The sequence below is a fragment of the Echinops telfairi genome, unplaced genomic scaffold (genome assembly GCF_000313985.2).
Source record: "Echinops telfairi isolate 266 unplaced genomic scaffold, ASM31398v2 ScPeMD7_3;HRSCAF=10, whole genome shotgun sequence".
NCBI lineage: Eukaryota > Metazoa > Chordata > Mammalia > Afrosoricida > Tenrecidae > Echinops > Echinops telfairi.
In genome coordinates, this window is record NW_022103899.1 from 44,307,235 (window position 1) to 44,330,890 (window position 23,656).

A 23,656-nucleotide genomic window follows, 5' to 3' on the forward strand; every position below is an offset into this window, starting at 1 on the left:
CGTTCCAGCTCGCCTGTGCCCACACCTACCAGTTCAACAGAAATCTAAGAACCAGCCAGCCACAGAGCCAGAGGCGATGGGTGCAGGGGAGGCACGCAGGAGGTGCAGCGATGGGGCCAAGCCAATGCAGCCCCTCCCAGCGTCGAAAAGACACCCACCCTCCCCGAACAGCCCCGTCCATTCGGAGCTGCCATTTTCCGAGTCCAGGCTCTGGGAGGGGTGTCCCCTCTCCCCATGTCTCCTCACACACAACACCCCCGCCCCCCACTGGGCCTCAGCTCCTTTCTCTGAGGTCCCTCGGTTGCCTCGTGCCGCTGTCACAGATACCGCAGGTGGCTGAGCCTAGCAAGCACTCGGCGTTTCTCACTGTGTAGGAGGCTAACGGGCCGAAATCAGGGTGCGGGCTCGAGGGAAAGGCCTTCTGTGTCAGCTCTGCCAAGTCCTTTCTGATCTCCGAGCTTCGCCCCCCACTCCCACCCCCCGGGGCAGGCGGTCTGCCTCTGGTTTGGCATCTCTCATGCCCAGTCTCTCCCTTACACCTCAAAGGAGACAGACTTAAGGCTCACCCTACACTGAACCAGCCAGTCCTAAAAGGAAGGAGGACCGCAGGCACAGAGGGGACCCTGTGACGCAGATCCTGGGGACAGAGTTCCATCAACAGCAGGGGGCCCAGGAGAGGGGGGGGCATGGGGGGGCAGTGACAAAAGGCAAGAAGGCAGAGAAGCCCTGCCTGCCGCTGAGCTCAGCACCTCATGCCCCTTCCCCACACAAGCCTCCCTGCCCCCTGCGTCATCTCTTCTGGGGAAAAGGGAAGTGTCCAGATTAAGCAGCCCTGGCGCGAAGTCGAGGAAGTGAAGTTGGACGCTGGGAAGGGCTGCCCCAAAGACGATAACCAAATCCCGCTACCCCAGGGAACGCACGGTTTGCACTTGGTACAAACCCAGTGGGGAGGGGTGGGGACCAGGAAGAAAGGCCTGGTGAACTGCTTCCATCAAGCTAGTCGTCGCTGTTCTCGGCCACTGGTGGCAGAGGAAGCCCTTGGGAACAGTTCAACTCTCTCTCACCCATTGGGCCTTCGGGAGATGGAATCGGCCTGAACACACACTTGGTTTGGGATTTGGAGTTTGGTTTGGACGCTCGGGGCTGCCCTGATAGGAGCACCCTAAGGAGGCCTCTGACTTACCTACTCCTCCAATCTCTCCTTTTAAGGGGAAAGAGTCTCACAGCCGGTGTCAGGGGAAGCTTTGCAGGGGCCAAGAAGACCGGGGCAGGAAGGACAGGCGGCTCCCCAGCCCACCTGGACACTCCCAGAACAGGACGCCCTAGCCAGCCAGGGCGAGGTTTGCAGAACACTTCAACCCCACTCCCACCCGCACCCCTAGCCTGTCCTCTCACCACCCACCAAGGAAAACAGGCCCAGAGAGGCAGAGGCAGGGGCCTGTGCCCCTGCTCTCCCCTGAAAGGCCTTGAGAGCAGTGCCCTTGGCTCATAGGGCCCACTGTTAGCCACACCACCCACCTCACACATCCGGACAATGAACGCTGTGTAGTATTGTACACATTTGGAAAGTGAGGGTCAGGTGAGGCTGGTTGCCCCACCCCCACCCATACCCCAGCCCGGGTGTCTTCCTGTCCCATAGATCTTGGCACTGCTCTCCCAGGCAGGCTGGAAGACCCCATTGGAGGAGACCAAACTGGGCAGGGGCATAGAGCAAACAGCCACCTGTCCAGCACACTGGCCTGTGAACCCCCTGGGGTGGCGGGGGTGGGGGTCCTCTAGGATCCATTATTCTACTCACATGCAGAGCACAGGGCAGCTCCGGCCCTCAGAGGGTTAACCAGCAGGGAAGGGCACAGAGCGGGCCAAGAGGAATCGGAAGAAACGCAGAGGGTGTGCAGGAAGCAGCTGGGGGCAGACCTCGTGTGCAGGTTGAGCAAGGCCTGAAAGGGGAGGGGCAGGGTGAAGGGCAGGGGCTCGGCGGGCACCAGATGGGCAAGTGGACACTCTGGCTCTGTGCCCCCAAATCCAGGGAGGGTGGTGGGCCCCTCCCCAGGCCAGGCGCCACTGCCCTCCTGCTCCCCTTTCTGTTGTCGGAGAATTCCCCAGCTCTGAGAATCCCAGGACCTCCGCATCCCAGAGGACCTTAGAGTTCATCCCTTCTCACCACATCCCACGTCAGGGACGCTTGTCCAGCTGGTGCGAGCTCCCCGCTGATGAGCAACTCACTACCGTACAAGGCAGCCCATTCCCCCACTAACCAACCCGAGCTGCTTAGAAGCCCATCCTTAAACCAAGCAAGGACTCCACCGCAGCAACGACCCCCTAACCTTCATTCAACCCAACAAAAATCTCTCCTGCCCTTGCTTCTGGCCCCTACCTCCCGGGACACCGGGCCCTGAGGGTGCTCAGCCTCCAGGACTCCAACCACAGCCTCACAAGGAAACGGTGACCCAAGTAACTGTTCATCAGCGCCCCATCTTCATCTTTAACCCCACCCCATCCACTGGGCCACCAGCTTCGCTGCGTTCCACTCCTGGATACCTCTGCCCTAGGGGGGATGTGGGATTAGGGTCGGGGAAAGGAGGAGGAAGTGGGGGGCTGGATGAAGACTTGAAGGGGCTGGGGGGGGGGTGACCCAGAAGGGCTTAAAGCCCAGGGGTTGGTCCCCAGGTTACCTCGTTCACCTCCCATGAATACCCCGCTCCTGATGCGAGGTCCTGGCTCCCAGCTCTAGCAGTGCCTCCGGCTGACAGGGACCCTCCCCAGGTCCAGCCCCAGCCAGCTCCTCTCAGGCTCCCCTCTCCATGGGCAGCAACACCCAGACCAATCCCAAGCAGGGATGCCCAGTGTCGATCCCATTTAGGGCTCTCTCACCCGACACCCAGCCCCTCCCTCCCTCCCCCACTCCCACCCTTGGCCAGGGGTGTCAGGCCACAGGGTGGTTCATCTGCACTGAGCTTTGAGGTCTTGGGGGAGCGTTGGGGCGAGGGAAACAAGAGAGCAGCCAGCTGGCTGGGGGAGAAGTGCCTTTAGGCCAAGTCTGAACCACAATGGTCCCCACCCCAACCAGGCAGCTTTAGGAAGGGGCCCAGCAGAGACTGGGGAAAGAGAGTGGTCTGTGTAGCCTGCCACACAGCGCGGGTAGCCCCTGGAGCCCAGCTTCTGGACCCCTCGTACTTTCCCCTCCCAGCCAGACTTGGACACCTGGAGGTCTCCAGCGCAGCCCCCAATCCAATGCCCACCCTTCTCCCACCCCATTCCCGTATAGATAGCCCGGCAGCTGGGGAGCACAGCAGTGCCTCTGGTACCCCTAGGCCAACACCCCTCCCCCCTCAGTTTCCTCTTTAGGTCAGTAGCCAGCCTAAAAACATCTGGGCAGGCCATTCTGGCCTGGGCCCATATTTGGGGGTGGGAAGGGGGCAGTGGATGGCAGACCCTGAGGATAGTGCCCTGTGGCCTGTCCACCTTGGAAAGGGGTGTGGGCGGGGGGCAGCCGAGGGTCAGTGGAGGAGATGAGGGCTGGAGAGAGAGGAAGGAGGGGGGTGGCAGGCAGCTGCCTGTGTCTGTTCATTAACCACCTGGATTAGCCATTTCTGCCCAGAGGAAGCAGTAGGGGCTGAGGGCTGGGGGAGGGGGGCTGGGGGCACTCATGCCAGCCTGTGCCTATGGGCAAGGAGAAAGCCACCAAGCTGGAGGATGGAATGGGAAAGGGTCTTCAAGGCCTCTCCTCCCAGCCCCAGGCCCACCAAACCATCCCTAGAAACCTGGGCCTACCCCTTCATCCCATGGAGGAGAGTCCAGAGAGGGGAGCCCGTGAAGGGAGCTACAAGGAGAGAGGGGCCCGGCAGCAGCTTCCAAGGGAAATGTGGAGAAGGTTCTCTCCCTGCACAGCCCAGTGGGAGCAGAAGCCAGCCCTGGCAATTAGAGACCCACTCTCCTACCCGCTCCTTGCTCAGTGGGTCTTCCCCTATACCCCACTCTGGCCTCAGCCCCACGCAGCCACTGACATGAACAACTTCCCAGCAAGGACAACTCAGTGTGTCTGCCCACTCTGTCAGAGCGGGGACAACCACGCCCAGATGTCCCCCTGAACCACGGACCCTCTGGAAAGCAGGGACTGACAGGTTGGCCAAAGAACCTGGCTAGTCCAGGGACACGTGACCTGTCGGAGCTGACCTCACTCTCCCCTAACTCAGCCCTGGCCAGGGGTCCTGACAGCATCACTGGGCAGCCCGGCAGCCCCGGCAGGTGCCAGGCGCCCTGCCCACGAGAGTCCCGCACGAGCGTGCACACACGCACTCACGCACCCAGGTACACACACTCACTCACCTTTCCGGCAGAGGACCCACTGGGTGGGGTGGGTATCTGAGCCAAAGGCTTACAGCTCCAGGGAGGTGGGCAGGGTAGTGACAGGACAGCAGCTGGCCTGGCAAGGCGCTGGTTGCCAAGAGGAAGGTGGCAGGGAGCGAGCCTTGTGTCCAAGCGGGGCGTGGGGTGCAGGGCACGGGGAGCAGAGCTGGTCCCAGGGCCACAGCTGGGAGCAACTGAGCCTAAGTGCTGGACGCTGCTCACCCTCCTCTTTCCGCCCCAGGCGGCGGCAGCAGCGGGCGGGCCAGGCAGGCAGGCAGGCCAGTGCGCACCGCCTCCTTCCCGGAGCCAGCCAGCAGCCCAGCCCCCTGTGACCGCCCGCCCTGAGGCCGCCTCCTTTAACCCCTCAGGGCTCGGCCAGTCACACGGTCCAGATCCCACTAGCAGCCAGGTCCATAGCTGGACATGGGCGCCGGCAGCAGGAGCTTGCAAGAAGTCGGCTTTGCCTCCATCCCTGGTCCCACAGCCTCCCAGAGGACCAGAAGGGAGGGGCCAGAGGCTTGGGAGGCAGTGATGGGCATTGGGGGACGGGACAGTAACAGGATGCCAAGAGGTTCAAGGCCTTGGGGAAGATCACATGGCAGAGACACCTCTGACTGGCCAGAGGGTGGGGCAGAATACTTTATGAGAAAAGAACAGTAATCGCTGCTCCGGACTTTTGCAGAGCGCCCGGGCTGTCCGCTCTCCCCAGTGCATTCTGTGACGGGGGCCAGGAACCTCACGCACCCCCACCCCTCGGTCTGGGCTTCGGTGTGTTTGTGTTACTCCTTTATGTCTCTTTCTCGGCTGGGTTGGGACATTCGTGAACGTGTATCTGAAAGTGATTTGCATTCAACGCTAGCTAATAAAACGCACGCTTTGGGCTTCTTTGAACTGTATCCAAAAATAAGATGGATTGACAAGTGGAGAGAGAAGTGAGAATGCAAACAGAACCAAGTGGCCCTGTAGAACTTCAGGGTGTGTTCACGGCATAACTCTTTCCATGTTATTCATTTATTTATTTGGGGTAGTTGAACTTTTTCTAATACAATTTATCTGAGGGACAGAGAATTTTGGAGAGGACCCCACCAAAGATCAGACCCAACCCACCACCTTTAAGTTGATTCCCACTCCAATGGTCTGCACAAGACAGGTTAGAACCACTCCCTGGGGTTTTCTGAGCCTGTAAATCTTCATGCAAACAGGTAACCTTGTCTCTCTCAAGGATCAGCTGGGGAGTTTGAACTGCCAACCTTGGGGCTCTCAGCCCAACACTTAACCCTGCACCACCAGGCCTCCTTCAGAGCAGCCTATCAAATGACGAACGCGAAGAGGCAGTTAGTATGTTGAGAAGGAGGAAAATCGTAATTGCTGCACACCTATCGTATGCCAGGCACTTAATGCATATTATCTCTCGCTGCATCTTCCAAACATCCTTGTTGTTATAGCCAAAGAAAGTGGCCTCAGAAGGGCTGCAGAACTTGGCGTAGAGCTGGAACCCAGCCCCAGGCAGAATGGCTCCCTAGCCAAGCTCCTAACTCTGCCTCATCCCAGAGGCTGACGGCGCTAGCTGAACCACCTTGACTGTGATTCTCATCCAGTGACTTCCCATCTCCCAGTTTGTTTGCCTCGCTGTGAGATGAGCGTGGGCCCAGTGGTCTTCAAGACCCAGGCCGGTTCTCTCATTCACCACTTTTAGGAATTCAGCCCAAGCTTCCCGGGGACCTCCGATGAGTAAAGTGACAGGGGAGGCCCAGAGGAGGAGCAGATGCCCCAAGGAAAGGTTTGGGGGCATTCAGGGTCAGAGCCACAGGGAGAGAGCGGGCACTTTGGAAGGCTGCCCAGCCCCACGGCTCTATCAGTGACCACAAAACCCTTGGGGGAGCATAGGGGGGGGCACCCTATGAGGCCCTTAATGTGTTGGAGGGCCGAGATGAAGGCATCGTCCACCATCCCCCTGCCCTCAAGGCAAGATGATGGCAACCTCCCAGGTGGAAAGAGAGTCAGGGATCCCATTACCCGGACTTCAGCATCTCAAAACCTCCCAGCCTTAAAACACACAATCCACAAAGTCAACACTCTGTAGCCTACCTTGGCAAGTAGCCACTAGGGGTCTCAAAGGCTCTGGAGCAGGCATCTACGGTCTAAACTATTGGTCCCTTCCTGTCCAGAGGAAAGATGAGTGGGGAAAATTTTTAAATGCATGCAAACAACGAGGCCAACAGAACAGGAACATGTGTCTCCATGACCCTAAAGCCAGATGAGCCAGAGGGCACCCAGTCCCACGGAGACCACAGCTGGGAGAGAGGTCGAGTTAGAAGGTCCTGGATACAGCGGGAGAGACACATGGGACCAAACTCAAAATCATAGAGGAGACCACCGGGCTTTACTCTTTGGGTGGAGACGGATGGAACCCCAAGATGATGCCTCTTTGTCACCCTCCAGGTCTGGACCTGGACTCATCCCCAAGACTCCGTGTCAGCCAGACAATAAACAAGGTGCTGAGAGGAACCGTAGCACTGGAGCGGTGCAGATACCCTAGAGTCAGCCCTGTGAGATCCAAAGGGAAGCATCTGTCCCAGGACCAAGTTCAGATGGGTTAGGGATGGAAACAAGTGGGATAAGCAGTATTCCATTGTGGGGTTTGCAGTCAATAAGATGAAACAAAATATGTAGGAATTATTGAATGGAACACATGTCTGCTCTGTACACTTTTACCCAATTCACAAATTTTTAATGAAAAAAAACAAACAAAAAAACCAGCCTTGATGGTAGGGTCAGTGCAAAAGAGCAGGAACACTGACTGTCCAGAGATGGGGAAAAACATGTCTCCTAAAGGATGGGTGGATTGTGTAAAAAAACCAACTTGTCCTCCTTCCCAAGTCTCCCCATCATTGACCCAACCTCAGGGGCAAAACAGGCTCCTGATCATCTAATCCCTCCCAGCGCCCCAGGCCCTCTGCAGACTAAGGGCCCTTGGGGCTTGGATCAGCCCAGGGCAGGCAGGGAATTAGGGGATTCTGTGTCTGCTACAAAGGTGGAGGGTGGAATGAAGGGGAAGGAAAAGAGGTTATAAAATTGGAATCCCCCTCCCACGTTCAAGTCACTAGAATAGCAGAAAGCACCATCCTTCCTACCTCCTCCTTCAGCCCACGCCCACTGGCTCCCATTGCTGACCATAGCCAGCCAGCCCAGCTGGTAGCAGGGCATGCTGGCATTCTATGACCCGGCCCCTGCCTCTTGAGCTCTCTCTCCTCCCGATCCCTCTCCTCCCGACTGGCATTCGAAGCTAAATTCAAAAGTCTCTCCTCCTTGGACCTGGCTCCAACTGCACTGTTGGGCAGGCTCTGTCCCTTCCTCTGAACCCCCTTGGCTGTTGCTCCTACAATAATGCCTCCAAATAGAGTTGGTTGTGAGCCTTCTGCCTCTCCCATTGGTTAAGCAAAGATGTATCCATCCTCCCCATTTCCTACTTTGCCCTGTGTTTGGTACAGAGTCGGCACAAACAGTTTTCAGTAAGTGGGCAATGGATAAATGAATGATGGGTGAGGGAAGGGTGGATGGATAGCTGGTTAATAATTGAATAAAAACGATGTTTTAAAAATGCTTCCTTCTGCACCAGGCTGTACACCAAGATAATTACTCACCAATTTTTTAAATCTGTTTATAGAAAACAGACTTTGCTAGAACCTGCAGACCACAGATCAGACTGATACAGGGGTCTCCCAGGAGGCAGGGCCTCCGGTCTGTGGCAGATCCAGAGGCACTGAGAGCCCCCTTCCTCCAGCAGGCCCCAAGGAGCCTCCAGAAGGTATGTTTCCATCCACCGTCTAGCAGCAAGCCCTCTTTTCCCAGCCTGCAGCTCCAACACCTGGTCAGGGACCTCAAACTCAGCAAGTCCCTAGAAACCACACAGAGAGGAAGTAGTGGAGCTAGAGGATTTCAAAGGAAAGAGGAGCCTTCCTTTTCAGTTCCAAGAGCTGTCCCACAGTTGAAGGTCCGCCCCAGGTTTTCCCCATCCTCAGTCCCACCATCATTCAAACACATAAACAGCGCCCCCCCCTCCAAATCTGCCAGCTCTGCCAGCTCTCATCCTCCTGACCCATAGGACTCCAGATTGCTAGAGCTTCCCATCTTCCATCCCCAATCCCCTCCCCTGGACTGTAAGCCAGCCCTTGCCCCTTCCCCTCCCCCCACAACTCCCAAAGTGTGAGATTACACATCTGGTTCCAGTTGTGGTCACTCCGTTCAGGGGTAGGCCTGGGAGTTTCTCATCAAACTGAATAGCGGCAGTGGTGGCGGCCGGTGGAGCTGGGGGTGCAGGGGGTGGGGGGTGGGGTGCTCTGGGTGAGGGGGGGAGAGAAGAGACCAGGCAGAAGGTCAGGAGGCATCCAGAGAGCACCGAGAAAGGAGAAGGGCCGTGCCTGGCATCCAGGAAGCTCTCAATGGGTGCTTGTTAAGGGAAGACAGAAGCCTGAGAATCCGATGGCAGGACAGCCTGGAGGGAGGGCCACTGGGACAAAGAGGGGACCAGCCACAGAGCCGCAGAAGGGGCAAGAGCCTGGGCTGGGGGGGCGGGAGGAGGGGGGACAGCACTGTGAGCCACAGAGAGGTCATTGAGAGAGAGGGGCAGGGAAGTATGAATTGTGCATGTCAGGGCCAGGTGCTGAGTTAGGCACTTGCATTGGGCGAGGAGGGACGTGACAAGAAGGGGACAAAGGGGCACAAAGAAGCAGAGAAGCAAAAGCAAAGCTAAAGTCATGAGAAAGAAGGCCCAGAAACTGAATCCAGTCTTCCTGGCCGGCTGGCCCTACCAAAATTCCTGGGAATTGGTATTGGAGGGGCCTGGGAGCACAGAGTCATGCCCCCCTCAGACTTGGGAACATGGGAGGCTGGAGCAGGGGAGGGGCCCTCACAGCTGTGCCTCGTTTTTCATTTGAAGGCTGCACGCTTTCCCACAAGTGGTCCTACAGCCACGTAAATGCCACCGTGTGGACAAAGACTCATGCAGAAAAGAAATCCGCTCCACAAGGTTTCCTTCCAAGGGGGTGACCCTGAAGCAGTGGATCATGGGGGTCTTTTCCCCCAGATGCCTCTGGATGGGCCAGCACATCCAACCCTCTTGTTAGCATCCAAGTGCTTAACCGTCTGGCTCTCCAAAGAGTGGCCCCTTTACCCTCGCCATGGAGAGCCCTGCCCGGAATTAACACCTGGGAAATGGGGTCAGAGCCTGACCCCAAATCACAGAGCAGCTGATGAAAGACACAGAATTGTAATGCAGGTCCAGATCTTGTGGTCACAGGAGGACACACCTGCCAGAGAGCTGGGTTCTTAACAACACAAGGGAGATGCTCCTTGGGGCTGAGCTAGAAGTCGGCCACCCACCCCAGCAGGGAGGTGTCAGCTGTCCAAGCCGCCAGGCAGACCCTGAGTGGGGATGGGACAGGCCTCCTGGGTGGTCAGTAGAGCTGCCTCCTTTTGTAAGGGGCCCTGGTGGCAGAGTGGGGTATGAGTTGAGCTGCTTGTCGCCAGGTCAGCAGTTTGAAACCACCAGCTGCTCCTCAGGAGAAAGATGAGGCTTCTTACTTCTGTCAAGACAGGGCACAATTCTGCCCTGTCCTATAAGGGCGCTGTGAATCAGAACTCAATGGCAGTGACTTTGGACTCCTTTAGTGCCCTGCCCGCCACCATCTCCCTCCCTCATCCCGAGAGAGGGGAGGGTCACAGCCCAGGTGCCAAGGGAGAGCCTGGAGCACAGTCTGGCATCCTTGGTGGGGCCCAGGGTAGGAGCCTCAGAATCCTGGGGGTCCCCAGCACACAGCTGACTGGGACCAGACTCCTGGCACATCCTAGGCATTGGGTCAGTGTCTACTCATGTGGGTTACACCTCTCCCTCGGGCCAGTGACGAGCTAGGGAGCTCCCTGCATGCTTCTCAGGCTTCATCCAGAGCTGACTGACCACAGCCCTCCCAGCTGCCCCAGAGCCTCGCCCCACTTCCTTCCTGATGCTGGGCCATGTCTTCCATTTGTCATCCTTAATGCTCAGCCAGGCCCAGACAGGAGGAGGATACCCCCTCCTCACCGTAACATTTACATCTCATTGCATACATTCCTGGCAGCTCTCAAGAGCAGAACTGAGCCGGCACCATGCCCCGTGGCCACGGCCCCCCTGGGGAGCAAGAAGTGCGGGCCATGGCACATTCCAGCATCCCACTGGAAGTTCTGTGCCCAGTCTGAGGGCAGAGGGTGGAAGAGCAGGGGGAAGGATGGTAAACAGCCTGCCAGCTGCTTGTCCCCAAGTCGCAGGCTGGCAGCAGCTCCCTCCCCAAACCCTGTTTGTTTCCAGCCTGAAAAGGCAAGAGAGACTCCAACTGAGATGGAGGCCCCAGCCTAGTCATCAGGCCCTGGTGACCTGAGGCACATCTCAGTCCCTCCCAGTCAACCCCCCACAGAGTGGCCTCTAAAGTCCAACAAGGGAGATTCCCTGTGGGAAGTCCCTACCACCACTGCTGCTCAGGGCACACACATGCCTCAGATCCCCTGGACAGACCCTCAGGTGTAGCCACCTCCGACAGATCTCCTTTGGGCCAGTCTCAAGCTGCCCTAGCCCCCACCACCACCAGCAGCAGCTTCAGATAGAATCCTTCCCAGGAGCCCGAGACTCCTCCCTCTCTCCCTCCCACAGTCACAACACCCCCTAACTCTGTTCTTCCAAAGCCTCTTGTCTGCCCGGGGTCCAAGGTTAAGCCCCAGACTTAGAGTCTCTGAATTTCAGGAAAGTGTTGGCAGGATCAGTGAGGAAATTCTTGGGAGACAAGATAGAGAGCGGAGTGGATTCCTAGGCAGCTAGCAAAGGGGTGTTGATTAATAGATCAATGTCATAGTCCTGACTTGCCAAAGGGCTCCTGTCCTCTGTCCTGGCTTGTCCAACATACTTATCAGTAACTGAGGTGAAGATTCAGAAGGCAGGCTTACCAAGTCTGTGAGGAAGAGAAAAACAAAACAAAACAAAAAAACTGGAGGGGAGGGAGGAGAAGTAAGTGCTGAGCCCGGGAATGAATCCAAATGCTAAGCTGACATTCTAAAAGGTGCAGAAATAGCCAGGAGCCCTGCAAAGCCCAGTGTCCCAGCATCAGCAGAGAGCTGAATTAATAAAGTTCAGGCCAAAAAAGGGTTTTAGGCAATGGTGAAAAATGGAGATTCCATCTAGCTGACAATACAAAAAAAAACAACAGCCATCAAGTTGATTCCGACTCACGGCGACCCGGCAGGACAGAGTAGAGCTGCCGCTGTGGGTCCCAAGATTTTAAATCTTTATGGGAGCAGACAGCCTCATCTTTCTCCCAAGAGGCAGCTGGAGGGTTCGAACAGCTGACCTTGTGGTTAGTAGCTCAACGTGTAACTCACTACGCCACACACTAGGCTGGAGAGAGAGAGAGAGAGTCTAGACCATAAGTGATACACTAGTCCCATTCTGTTCTGCTTGGATACCCTCAGAGCTGTCAGGTTCTACTCTGGGCTCTAGAAGCCAAAGGACATCTGAAGAAGGAGGGGGAGTGTGTTGTGGAGGGGGTTGTTGCTGTTGTTGCCAGAGGAGGAGGGAGGGGTGGTGGCTGTTTTTGTTAGGTGCCCTCAAGTTGGCTCTGGTCCATAGCGACTCCACATTCTGTTAACAGAATGTAGCATGCCCCGCTCAGCACCAGGGCAAGCTCTCCGGCCCTTCTTGCATCTGGGAATTCCTTGCAGCCTGGGACCTTCCTGCTCCTGTCTGAGTCCCAAAGGCAGGGAGAGCCAGGAGCTGAACAACTGCTGGCAGAGAAGGCATCCTGGCAGCACCGGTCCTGTGGGCGGCCAGTCGAGGGAGCATGCTGGCCACACTACCAGGCCTGACCTTTAGCTGTGCTGCCTTCCGGGCTGGGGGACATGTGGAGGTTGGCAGGGGGTGAACATTTGTCTCACACATCAGGCCCTCCGGCTGACCCACTGATCTGCCACTCCAACCTCAGGATGTGCCCACTCGCCACTTATAGCCCCACAGGGACTGGCCTCAGTCCTGCCAAGCCCTTGGTCCCTCACCCCTTCTTTTCCTCCTCCCTCCTCCCCCTCCCCCCATCTGTACGGCCCTTTCCTCCTCCTCCTCCTCCTCCTCCTCCTCCTCATACTGACCTGAATGCCCTCAGGCCCACCGGTCACCTGCCTTCCTGTCCCTCGGGTTGCTCCTATGATCTGCCCTGTGTCTGGCAGTGGGATGAAGGCACCTTCACCTTTCACCCCACCTTCACTTGATCTCCACCTTCAGGTGTGCTGGAGGCTCTCCCCCTGCAGAGGTTTAACCCCTATACATACTCATCATCATTTTGCTCTGCCTTAAAATGAGCTTACCCCCACCCCCACCCCAGAACATGAGCATCAGGGAAGCCCGACCCCAATCAGAGGCCCAGAGAGAAGGGAAGAGGTCCTGGCTTTGCAGTCTCCAGGCTACAGCTGTGTGGCCTTGAACAAGCCCAAACTCACTGCCATCAAGTCCATTCCAACCCAGAGAGAACCGCAGGGTAGAGGACCACTGCCCCTGTGAGGTTCCAGCCTCATCTTCCGAGAAGCAGCTGGTGGTTTCGAACTGCCGACCTTGAGGTGTGCAGCCCAACCAGGAAGCACTATGCCACCAGGGTTCCCTGTAACTCCTCTCCCACATCTTCTGCCTTCAGAGAAACAATCGCCCACTGCCACCAAGAGTCACAAACCACCTCTCCCTCTCCCTCCTGTGGAGCACTCTAATGAGCTTGAATATTCATTGAGGGCTTTCTGTGTAGCCTAGAGGTCCTGGGGGATGGGAATGGTTATAACACTTGGCTGCTTACTGAAGGGCTGCAGTTTAAGTCCACTCACTGGTACCTTGGAAGAAAGGCCTGGCAAGAAACGCCCAGCAAAGCCAGTCATTGACAAAACCCCGAGTGGAGCTCTATGCTAGCACCCCTAGGATCGTCATGAGTCAGAATCAGCTCAACCCCAACCGGTTTGGGACTTTCGTGTGTGTCTATGAACTCGGCACTGTTTCTATGGCGTCGCAGATAGGAACTCCGTGCAATGCTCCCAAGACCCCCTAGGAGTCTTTTTTTTTAGTATAAATCATTTTATTGGGGCCCCTGCAGCTCAATCTGTACATCAAGCACGTTTGTACATCTGTTGCCACCACCATTGACCCCTGGGAGTCCTGATCCCTTTTCATAGATGAGAAAACTGTGGCTCAGAGACAGTGGCGATGAGGGGTGCTCTTCTTCTAGAAGCAGCGGCATGATGCGGGCAGAGCCCTCGGGCCTTTGCTCATCAGCGTCCTGTACAACACAGGGACCTCCCTGCCCCTGAGAGCCCTGTGCCAACTTCTGCATGCACAGGCCAGGCAAAGAGTCCGTTCCCCACGCCACGCAGCTCCCGGCCCCAAGTCTAATCTGCTGCCCGGGGCTCCTGAGATTGAATGTCATCAAAGCTCAATTCAAAAATCTCTCATTAACATGCGCACACACCCCTATATGTACACGTACACATATACACACATACACACACAATCCCTCTGAGCAGTCACTCCCCAGCGGGGCAATCCCGGCTCCCCGACTTCCTGTGTCCCCTACACTCCAAGTGCTCTGGGGTCTGTCTCGTTCTGGTCCCTCCCCATTGGGCCCCCACAGGTTCATCCATTTAATGTTCAACCAAGGCGGAGGGGGCAGCTGTGGGGGCCAGGCCCTGTGCCTCGGGCGCGAGGTGATGGACGGCAGAGCTCCACGCAGGACAGCGGAGGAGCATGGGGATGAAACCCGAACCAGAACGTATACCCTTCCCTGCACTGCTGTGTTCTACGTGCAGACTAAGAGGGTTCCTGAGACCCAGGGCTCCCCGGACGCACGCAGTGCAGAACAGCAGAGCTGCGCTTTCCCTCACAGGCCAGACTGTGATGTCTGGCTTTACCAAGGTGGTGGCCACCTCAACTCCAGACTCGCCAACCCATTGACATATGTCACCTTCTGACATCTGACCTTTTACCCTTATACGCTTCAAGGTGGCAGAAAGGACTGGCCAAGAAGGTGGGGCTGAGGCTAGTGGCCTAAGCCGTCAACGGAGTTTGCTTTAGACGTGCCTTTGGTCGCACCTAAGGGGCCAGGGATGGGGCAAGAAGGGTCCCACTCTTGTGGAAACAACTCTGCCCACAGCCTGGGCCCTAGGCCACAAAATGCTGGTGAGGGTTTAGCGTTGGTCAATCCAGTCCTCTCCTTGAACTCCTGCGGAAACCAAGGCACACAGAAGAGAACCAGCTCTCTCTCATCGCCACCACACAAAGGAACCCAATGGTGTCCAGCCCTGGCTCCAGGTCTCCAGCTCCCGCCCAGCTCAGGCACCGGGAGAGGGGGCAGTGCCCTGGCCATCTGAGGCCAGATGCAGGAGCCCCTGTTCGCGGTGTCTAGAGCAGGTCTGATCACTTAGCCATGAGGGGGACAAGTGCAGTCTGGACCCCGGGGGGTGAGGGAAGCCAAGCAGCTGGGGGCTGCAGGGCCCAGGCAATGGACTTGTGGACTCTAGGGGCCGCCAGGTCTCGCCCTCTGCCAGATGACCGCTGGTGAGACAGGAGGGAGGGGTGGCCAAAATGAGGGGAAACAGCTGAACCCCTCTTGCTGGCTGCTCCAGAGACCCCCAAGGTGCCGACTGTCCTAGGAACACTGATTGTGTCCAGGCTGTGCGTCTACCCTGGCAGGCCTCCAACTGCCTGTTTAATAATGTACAACCAATCGGCCATTAACTGCAGATTAAAAAAAAAAAGTTTGGTGGTTGTTTTTGTCGGTGGCTGAGTTGTGTGTGTGTTTTTCCGGGTAGTCAGTGTGGTAGTGCAAAAACAATTCTTGCATGGCTGGCTTCCAGGCAATCACTGCGTGCCCTGGCTCGGGGTCCTGGCAGGTCCCACCAAGCCCCAGCGCCAAGGGGCCACTCCCACCTCCACACTCCTGGCGACACCTGGGCTGGCTGCCCCACAGGGAGCAGGCCGTCCTGACACCTGGGAGGTCCAGGAGGCTGGGCAGGAGAGAGAATGTAGGACGTACCAGCTGGGCAGAGGGAGGGCAAGTGGGAGTCCAGTGCTTCCTAGGAATTCCACTCCCGTCTGGCCAGGCGCTAGCAAAAGGTGATGCTGGGGCAACCCAAGCAGGTGCCAGGACCAGGTGGCCAGCTCTCCTGGCCATGACTGAAGTCCAGGAGCTGGGATGCTGGGACCTGTCCCCTGGGGTGCCTCTCTTGGCCTTCAGCTCAGCCTCTGCTTCCACTTTGCATTGTGAGGTCAACATTCACGGTGTTTAAAGGCAGAGGGCTGATGGAGGAGCAGCTAGGGTAGGAGGGGGAAAGCAGGCCTATGAAAAGACACAGGGTGGACACTAGGTCCTGGGCTGTGTGTTGAGAATCCTGCCAGAATCCTCTCCCCTTGGCAGTACTGCTCTTGACCCCCTGTCTCCCTGAGGGCCATGCAGGCCAAACTCATGCCCTCTCTGAGCCACCATGTCACTGTTAATCATAAAAGGATCAGCAGGGACTCTTCCATTCTGCCTGGGGATTCTCGCCAGGGAGGACCTGCCATGACCAGTGACAGTGGTGGTAATGGTAGTGATAATGATGGTGATGATGGTAGTGGTAGTGGTGGTGGTCATGATGGTGGTGGTGGTGGTGATGGTGGTAATTGTGGTGGTGGTAATGATAGTGATGACTGATGGTGGTGGTGATGATGGTGGTATTGATGGTGATGATAATGATGGTGGTGGTAGTGATGGTAATGGTGATAGTGGTAATGATGATAATGTTGATGGTGGTGGTAGTAGTGATGATGACAGCGGTGGTGAAGATGGAGATGGTGGTGGTAACGTTACTATTTATTGAGTTCATACTATGTTCCCGGTGCTATATTTGATTTCTCCTGGTGACTCCATCAGGCAGGAACTGTTATTGCTATTGTCATATGTATGAGGACAATGAGACATGGGAGAGTTAAGTCACTTGCCCAAAGTCATCTTGATGGATGTAGGACTGCAGTTCAGGCCACTGGTGCTCTGGGCTCTTGACCATGCTCTTGACCAGCCTCAGAGACTCCAGCCCTGAGGACTGACCAGGCTCCCAGTCCCAAGAATCTCAGTGTCTCACCCCATCAGCCCTGTGCATCTCTGCCGATGGTCCCCACCCCCTGGCCTTCCAGAAGCCCCCCCCCCCATCATCACCCTCTCTGAGCTTCATCCGCATCCCTCAGTCCTTTAGCTTCTCCCTGCTCCCCAAACCTCCAGAAATGGGACCCACAGACAAGTCCACACAATCATGCTCTCCACACAAACCTCCAGGCACACATGCCCACACACTAGAAACACAAGCACACTCACTGAAATGCACTCACCACAATTGTGCACAATAGGCAGACACACACGTGCACACGCATGAACATCCTTTGCACACATCTGCCAAAGATGCACACTTGAGCCCACACTTCACACTGAAAGGCACACTTGCGCCCACACATCCATTTGCACACTCCTCTGCATGCATACAGGTGTCCAAACACACACCTGCACCAAATGCATGCACACACAGAGAGTTCCGCTTACACAATCCTATGTCCACAATCTAAAGCACCCGAAGTGCATGCTGCTGAAACCGGAGGACTGTGGCCTTCAGGGCAGACTGAGTTCAATGGACACAGCAAGCAAAGCCCCTCACAGCTGGACCAGGAGCCAGCAGCATGGCGCACAGTGGGAAGACGACATCAGCGAGGATTTCTTTTAACTTGCACCTCTATCCCTGTTCAGGGAAGCAGCAGTCAGGAAGTGAAATGACGTATTGTGTGGGTAAAATCTGCACACAAGACCTTTCTACGGCGTTGGAGAGCTGAGAACTGAGGGGCACCTGAGACCCATGCATGGTCTTTCCAATCGCCTCATACACATGGACAGTTGGACACCAGGATATTTCTAATCGTCTTATTTGCATGGGAAGCTAGACAGTGCAGACAGAAGGCCGGAGAAGACTGGACGCACGTGAACTGTGCTGGAGAAGACCACTGAAAGCCCCGTGGACTGCCCGGAGGAAGAAACCGCTCTCTCTGGGAATCGAAATGCCCCAAAGCTCCTTTAGAAGGGAGGATGGTGAGAATCCACCCCACGTAGTTTGGACAAATGATCGTGAGAGACTAGTCCCTAAAAAAGTTACATCACGTGAGGTCAAAGAGAGGATCAGTTAGCAAAAAAAGAGGACAGGAGGTGGACGGATACAGAGGCTGCTACAGTGCGCTCCAGCCTAACCAGGAGGGAGACAATGGCGCAGGACCGGGCGCTGTGTTGTTCTACTGACACGAGGTCCTAAGGACGGAACTCTCCCAAGGGTCCCCAACAACAACATGCACATGACACATACATACATCCTCACGTTCAAGTACACACAGACAGACAAGCCCACACGAAGATGCGCATGCACACACGCACACGCACACGCACACACGCACTCATACTCCCAGCATGGCAGGTTTGCTGCAGGCACCAGCAGGCTGTCTGGATGGACCGGCAGGGCTGGACAGGTGGTTGCCGTGCCACCCAGGTGGTGGTTCCCAAGGCGAGAAAGCTGTTGGTCGATAATAACGTGTGCATTCCTGGCCCAGATAAGCAGCCCCAGGCATCCTCGGCACGTTCTGTTCCGGCTCCAGAGTCTCCCCCTGTGGATCCCATCATCTGCAGAGCTGGCCAGCCAGCCGGGAGCAGCCGGCACCAACAAGGGCACCCAGGCCAGGGCTGGCCACGCTCCCTTCTGTGCTGCAGCTTCTTCTGCAGGAGCCCAGGAGGACTGTGGCCTGCGATTCCCCTCAGAGGCCCAGAGAAGGAGTGAGGAGGTCTATGCCTGCGGTGAAAGGGGCTGAACAAAGGAGTCCTCTCCCCACATTCCACGTCCAGCCCTGTCCCTCCACCCTGGGCAAACACCGGGCCCTCCAGCGCTAAGCACACAGCTTCAGCAGAGACGGGGCTGCAGGGAGGCCGCATTGCATTGCCGTGAGTCATCGTCTCTGCCACCACTCACCAGTGGGAGAAAAGACCTGGCAGTCCGATCCCGCAACACCTGTCCACAACTGACCAGAAGACGCACCCCCCAACTGCCAGGGGACAGGGGGTGGACGTCCGCCTGGGCCACAGAGCTGGGAAGGGAGAGACCCAGGATTTGAACGCAGGTCTTCTACGGCCTCTAAGCAATCCTCCCTCCTGGCTTCCTCTTGGAGTTCCAGATGTTTTACATCAGCTGGCTGGGTAGACCAAGGGCAGAGTCCCTCAGAAGCGGGGGAACCAAACTTGTGTCTATGTATGACAAGCTCAAGATCAGGAGGGACAGCGGCTCTCGGGAGCACACATGGGTGAAACCTCACAAGGTGGCGGCCGACCGGGGCTTGTCCGGAGACACCTGCAGCGACCTTGAGGTGAGAGAAGTGCCCATGAGACAGGACAGGACAACACGAGTCACAGGAGGCTCAGGGAGAGGTTGGGGGGCTGCGGTGATAGAGAAAGGAGCCACCCACAATGGGGAAGAGGGGAGGGCAGGGAGGCTCAGGCTGGGGCTTAAATAACGCAGGGCCCAGAAGGTTCCAGAGACTTCTGAAGGGTTCTGGGGAGGTCTTGGAGGTCTCAGGCAGGCCTCCTTTTAGGGCTAATGTCCCAGGGCTACAGGTCTGAACATGCACACATACACACACACACACACACACACACTTGAGGAGTCTCTTGGCCATTCAGCCAATGCAGCCACGTGCTGAGGCACAGAGGGGGCTTTGGCCTCCGCCAAGATGCACAGGGTCTCAGTAAGAAAGTGGCAGGAGGATTAATCATCGCCCCCCCTCCACCTCAGTCCCCCAGAAGACAACTGCACCGCCCAGCAGAGGGGAATCCTCCTGGGGCCTGGGGGCAGAGGTGGAGGCAGAGGGAGGCAGGAGTGGGCTCTGGGGGTCTTTCCCAGCCCTGAAGTGCCAGGCGCAGAGGACAGAGTGGCGTCCCAAGGTTGAGACCAGTCGGCAGGCTCAGAGAGGGCAGGACCTTGGCTGGCAGTGAAAGCCTGGAGGGGCCTGGGTACAGGAGGGCGGAGCCACAGAGGGGACAGTGGTTGAAAGAAGGGTGTGTGTTCTCATAAGGCCTCGCCACCCAAGGCCACTCTGAGGGTCAAGCCCAGTGCTTCCCACAGCCGCATGACCCCACAGCCAGTCCCTTGGCCACTGCCTGCTGGCCCTGGTTCTGAGAAGGCAGGCCGCCTTAGAGGGACATGCAGGGGTACACAGGGCTTTTCAGATGTGGCATCGAGGGTGAGAGCCACGTGATTCCTCGTCCCTGCCCAGCTTCCCCCCAAGGTTCTGCCCTCCACACCCATACCCTGAGCCCTCAGTGCCCCTCTCCTCCCTCGGGCTAGGGGGGAGGGGCAGAGTGGGGTAGACAAGTTAGGGCCAATGAAAGGAGCCTGGGGAGTAGGAGGGGGATGGACACTAGGCTCCAGATTCTGAGTCCAACTGGATAGACTCCAGTTGGAGAAATGGGGAGGGGTGGGCATGAAGGGAGGATGCAGGGGGGAAAGGCGATCAAATCTCATCAACTGATGGAAGAGAAGGCAGGAGATGAGACCACGGGAGTCCGTCACCACATGGTGATTACAGAACTAGGAACAGAGACCAGAGCCTGCTTTCGGCGTTCACCCGGCTGATTCAGACAACCCCAGCTGCTCCACTCTGGAGATGGGCAGGGGAAACTGAGGGAGGGTGGGGAGGGCGGCCCGGGCGCGGGACGAGCGTAAGGAATGATCCCTACTGTGCTGGCTGTGATCATGGACGAGGGTCATGCTCCAACACAGGCCCTTATCTTTCAGCGATACATCCTGAACTATTTACGGAGCTGTGATATAATGTCTGGGATCTGCTTTAAAAACACTCCAGTGAGAAAGAGGGGGCAAGGAGGCACAGACAAAACAGAGGCTGCACTCAGTGGAGGGCTGCTGGAGATGGGGGAGGTGCATGTGGGGACCCATTAGGCATTGTTGTCCTCAGGAGGACAGATTGACATCACCCATGGCCGAAGTTATATACACACACACACACACACACACACACACACACACACACACGAAGACGTTCTGGTGTCCGCATTCCCTAAAGGGCCGCCGATGGCTTTAGTGGGGAACAACTTCAACTATTTTTTTTGAACGCTTATCTATCTAACATGTCTCGCCGACATTGGCCCTCTAATCAGGAGAGACCAGTCCCTGAGGATGGACATCATGCTCGGTAAAGTAACCAAACCAGCCCACAGCCACCAAGTCGACCCTGACTCACAGCAACCCCCTAGGACAGGGCAGGGCTGCCCCTGTCAGTTTGCTGGGCCCGTGACTCTTCACCGGAGGAGGAGCCCCATCTTCCTCCCTCAGAGCGGCTGGTGGTTCGAATGGCTGGCCTTGCGGTGAGTAGCCCAATGTGCACCCACTACACCCTGTGCACCCACTCGATCGCCAGGGCTCCCGGGGTGAAGGAAAGGGTTCTAGACAAGAGGGAGGCCCTCCATGAACCAGATGGACACAGTGGCTGCGACAATGGGCTCAAAGTGGCTGTTCTCTGTCTGGTAAGGCCTTGACGTGAGGGACCAAGTGGATGGCAGTGAGCCCAGGGAGTGGAGAGCCGGAAGTGCAGGCAACAAGTTCTATAAGTCAGCCTTTGTGGGGCTGTTGAAGGCATTTCCCGGGAAGTCAGAGAGTGGACGGATAACTGGGACAGAGTGGTGGTGGCGGCTACCATCATGACAAAAGCAACGGCCATGGATCAATGGCGACTCCTGGCTGACTCTTATTTCCAACCCCTCCCCCTGCCCCGAGTCCTGTGAGACAGTTGTCAGGCGCCAGCAAGCTGGCTGGACTCATAGCAGCCCGTGTAAGCAGAGCAAACCACTGCCCAGTCCAGGGCGGTCCTCACAGGGGCTCTTAGGGCGCAACCACGGTGTCGATCCATCTTTTAAAATTCAGTCATTGTATTAGGGGCTCTTACAGCTCTGATGACATTCCATCCATCCATTGTGTCAAGCACATTTGTGCATATGTTGCTATCACCCTTTTCTAAACACTTTCTATTTGAGCCCTTGGTATCAGCTCTCCCCCCCGCCCCTCACCCCCTGTCAATCCATCTTGTCAAAGGTCTTCCTCTTTTTCGCTGCCCCTCTACTTCACCAAACACGATGTCCTTCTCCAGGGACTGGTCTCTCCAGAAAACGTGTCTGGAGGGCGGGCGTGAGGCAAAGTCTTGCCATCCTGGCCTCTACGGAGCTCCTGGCCTCTACGGAGCGTCTGCTGTTTGTCTGTCTGGCAGTCGCAGGACTGGCAGTGCCAGTAGAAACCGCCGTGTGTAAAAGCTGCGACTGAGAACAAACAGGACTTCTTCAAATTGCTTCACCCCACCCCCACCCCACCGCCCTGGGAAGACTCGGCACAGCCGACACCCTGACTGGGGTGTCCTCGGGGGCTAGGCAGGGATCTGCTAAGCACCAGGTCAGCGGGCCTCAGGAGAATGACATCTAGCTGAGAGCCAGAACAATGAAAAGCTCAAACGAAAAAAACGTAAGGGGAACGTGCTCTTTGGGAAGGAGAGGAAGATGAGGAGAGGCCGGGCCGCACAGTCCAGACGCGATACAGAAGGGGGCACGCGGGGCAAGACCGCAGCAAGCTGAGCGGAGGTTAGGTCGCCAGGAGAACTGGAAAGTAGCACCAGCAGGCTGCGACCCACGGTCAAAATGGCAGGAACACGAATAGGGGGATGAGTGTAAGTCCTCAAAATGTGAGGTGCACAGGGAACGCGTTGACAAAAAGGTCCCCTGAATGCCTCCATCAGACCAGGAGACCAGAAGGCTAAGGTGCAGCCCTCAAGGGCAGCCTGCTTGCCCAGCTGTCAGGCTTGCTACCTCCAGAGAGCAGTGTTCTCAGCATCACGAAATCCCATCCCTCTTTTCCTGGAGCCAAGATCCCCCGAAGGCCCAGGCACCTGGGCAAGCCTAGTGTGTACTCCCCTACTCCCACCCCCACCCCAACACACCCATTTCTTGTCTCCTCTCGGGCCAGTGTGAGGTCCTGAATGAGCACAGACCAAGAACATCCTGATTCCCCCCTCCCATGAGCTGAGCAATGATGGGCAGGGCTTGACCTCTCTGAGCCTCACCCACCCGAGTCACTCTCTGTTACTGTTGCTAAGTGATATGGCATCAATTTCCAATCAATTATCGTGATTGCAGGGCCGTCCCAAGAGAATGGCTCCGTGGGGCTTTCTGAGCTATAATCTTGACAGAGCAGGTCCCCAGGCCTTTGTACCTCGAAGCCACTGGGTGGGTTCTAACCGCCAACCTGTCGGGCCGCATCGGCTGAATGCTCAGCCATCTGCGCCCCAAGGACTCCTTTCCCTGCCCCACAGAAAACTGGAAAAACAAAAATAGCCCCTTGTCCATGTCCCACGTGGAGAACTCCCTAACATGACCCATGCCAAATGCTTAGCCATGGGGCCCGAAGGCCAGTTCCTCCCCACTCGCCTGTCACTGGGGCCATCTGGCATTCAAGGTTCTGCATTCAAGGACTGGATGGAGAAAGCAGCCGGTGGGCAGGACCAAGGAGGCGGCCGGACGCTCAGGGCCAAGGGCGAGGCTGAGTGGCTGCGGCTGAACCTCGTCCTCTCCAGGAACGCAGGCCAGCCAGAGGGTGGGTGGGGGTGAGGGGATGCCTTGCCGCTGAGGTCAGGCTCTGTTCACAGCAGGCCCGTGTTTATCACCCTCACGTGTGCTGGGGAGGGCAGAGGGGTGAAGACTAAGGAGGCTTTGGGGAGAGAAAGGAAAGAGAGGGAGCCCTGGCTTTCCTGGATTTGGGGAAGGAGATTGGAGATACTGAGAAAGGTGTCTTCACCTATCCTTGTGCCTGGGAGACCCCACCATCCCTCCACTACCTCATCCAGTGAAGGTAGAGGAGGAGGGGGAGGAAGGGTGCCAGCCTCATCCCCCCATCAAGGTGCACCCACCCTCTGCCAGCCGGAACTGGACATGCCTCCACCCTGTGCACCTTTCAACGCTTCACAACCTCACAGCCAGCTCACTGTGGTTCCCATTATGCCCATCTTTGAGTTTAGGGTGCTGAGGCTGAACCTAGTCCACCACCTAGTCACTACCCCCTGAGACAGCTCCCAGGGATAGATCCCAGGGCAACACAGTGGTCTTCAGGGGCTACAGACAGCCAGGGTCAACACAGCAGGATTCTCCTTTCA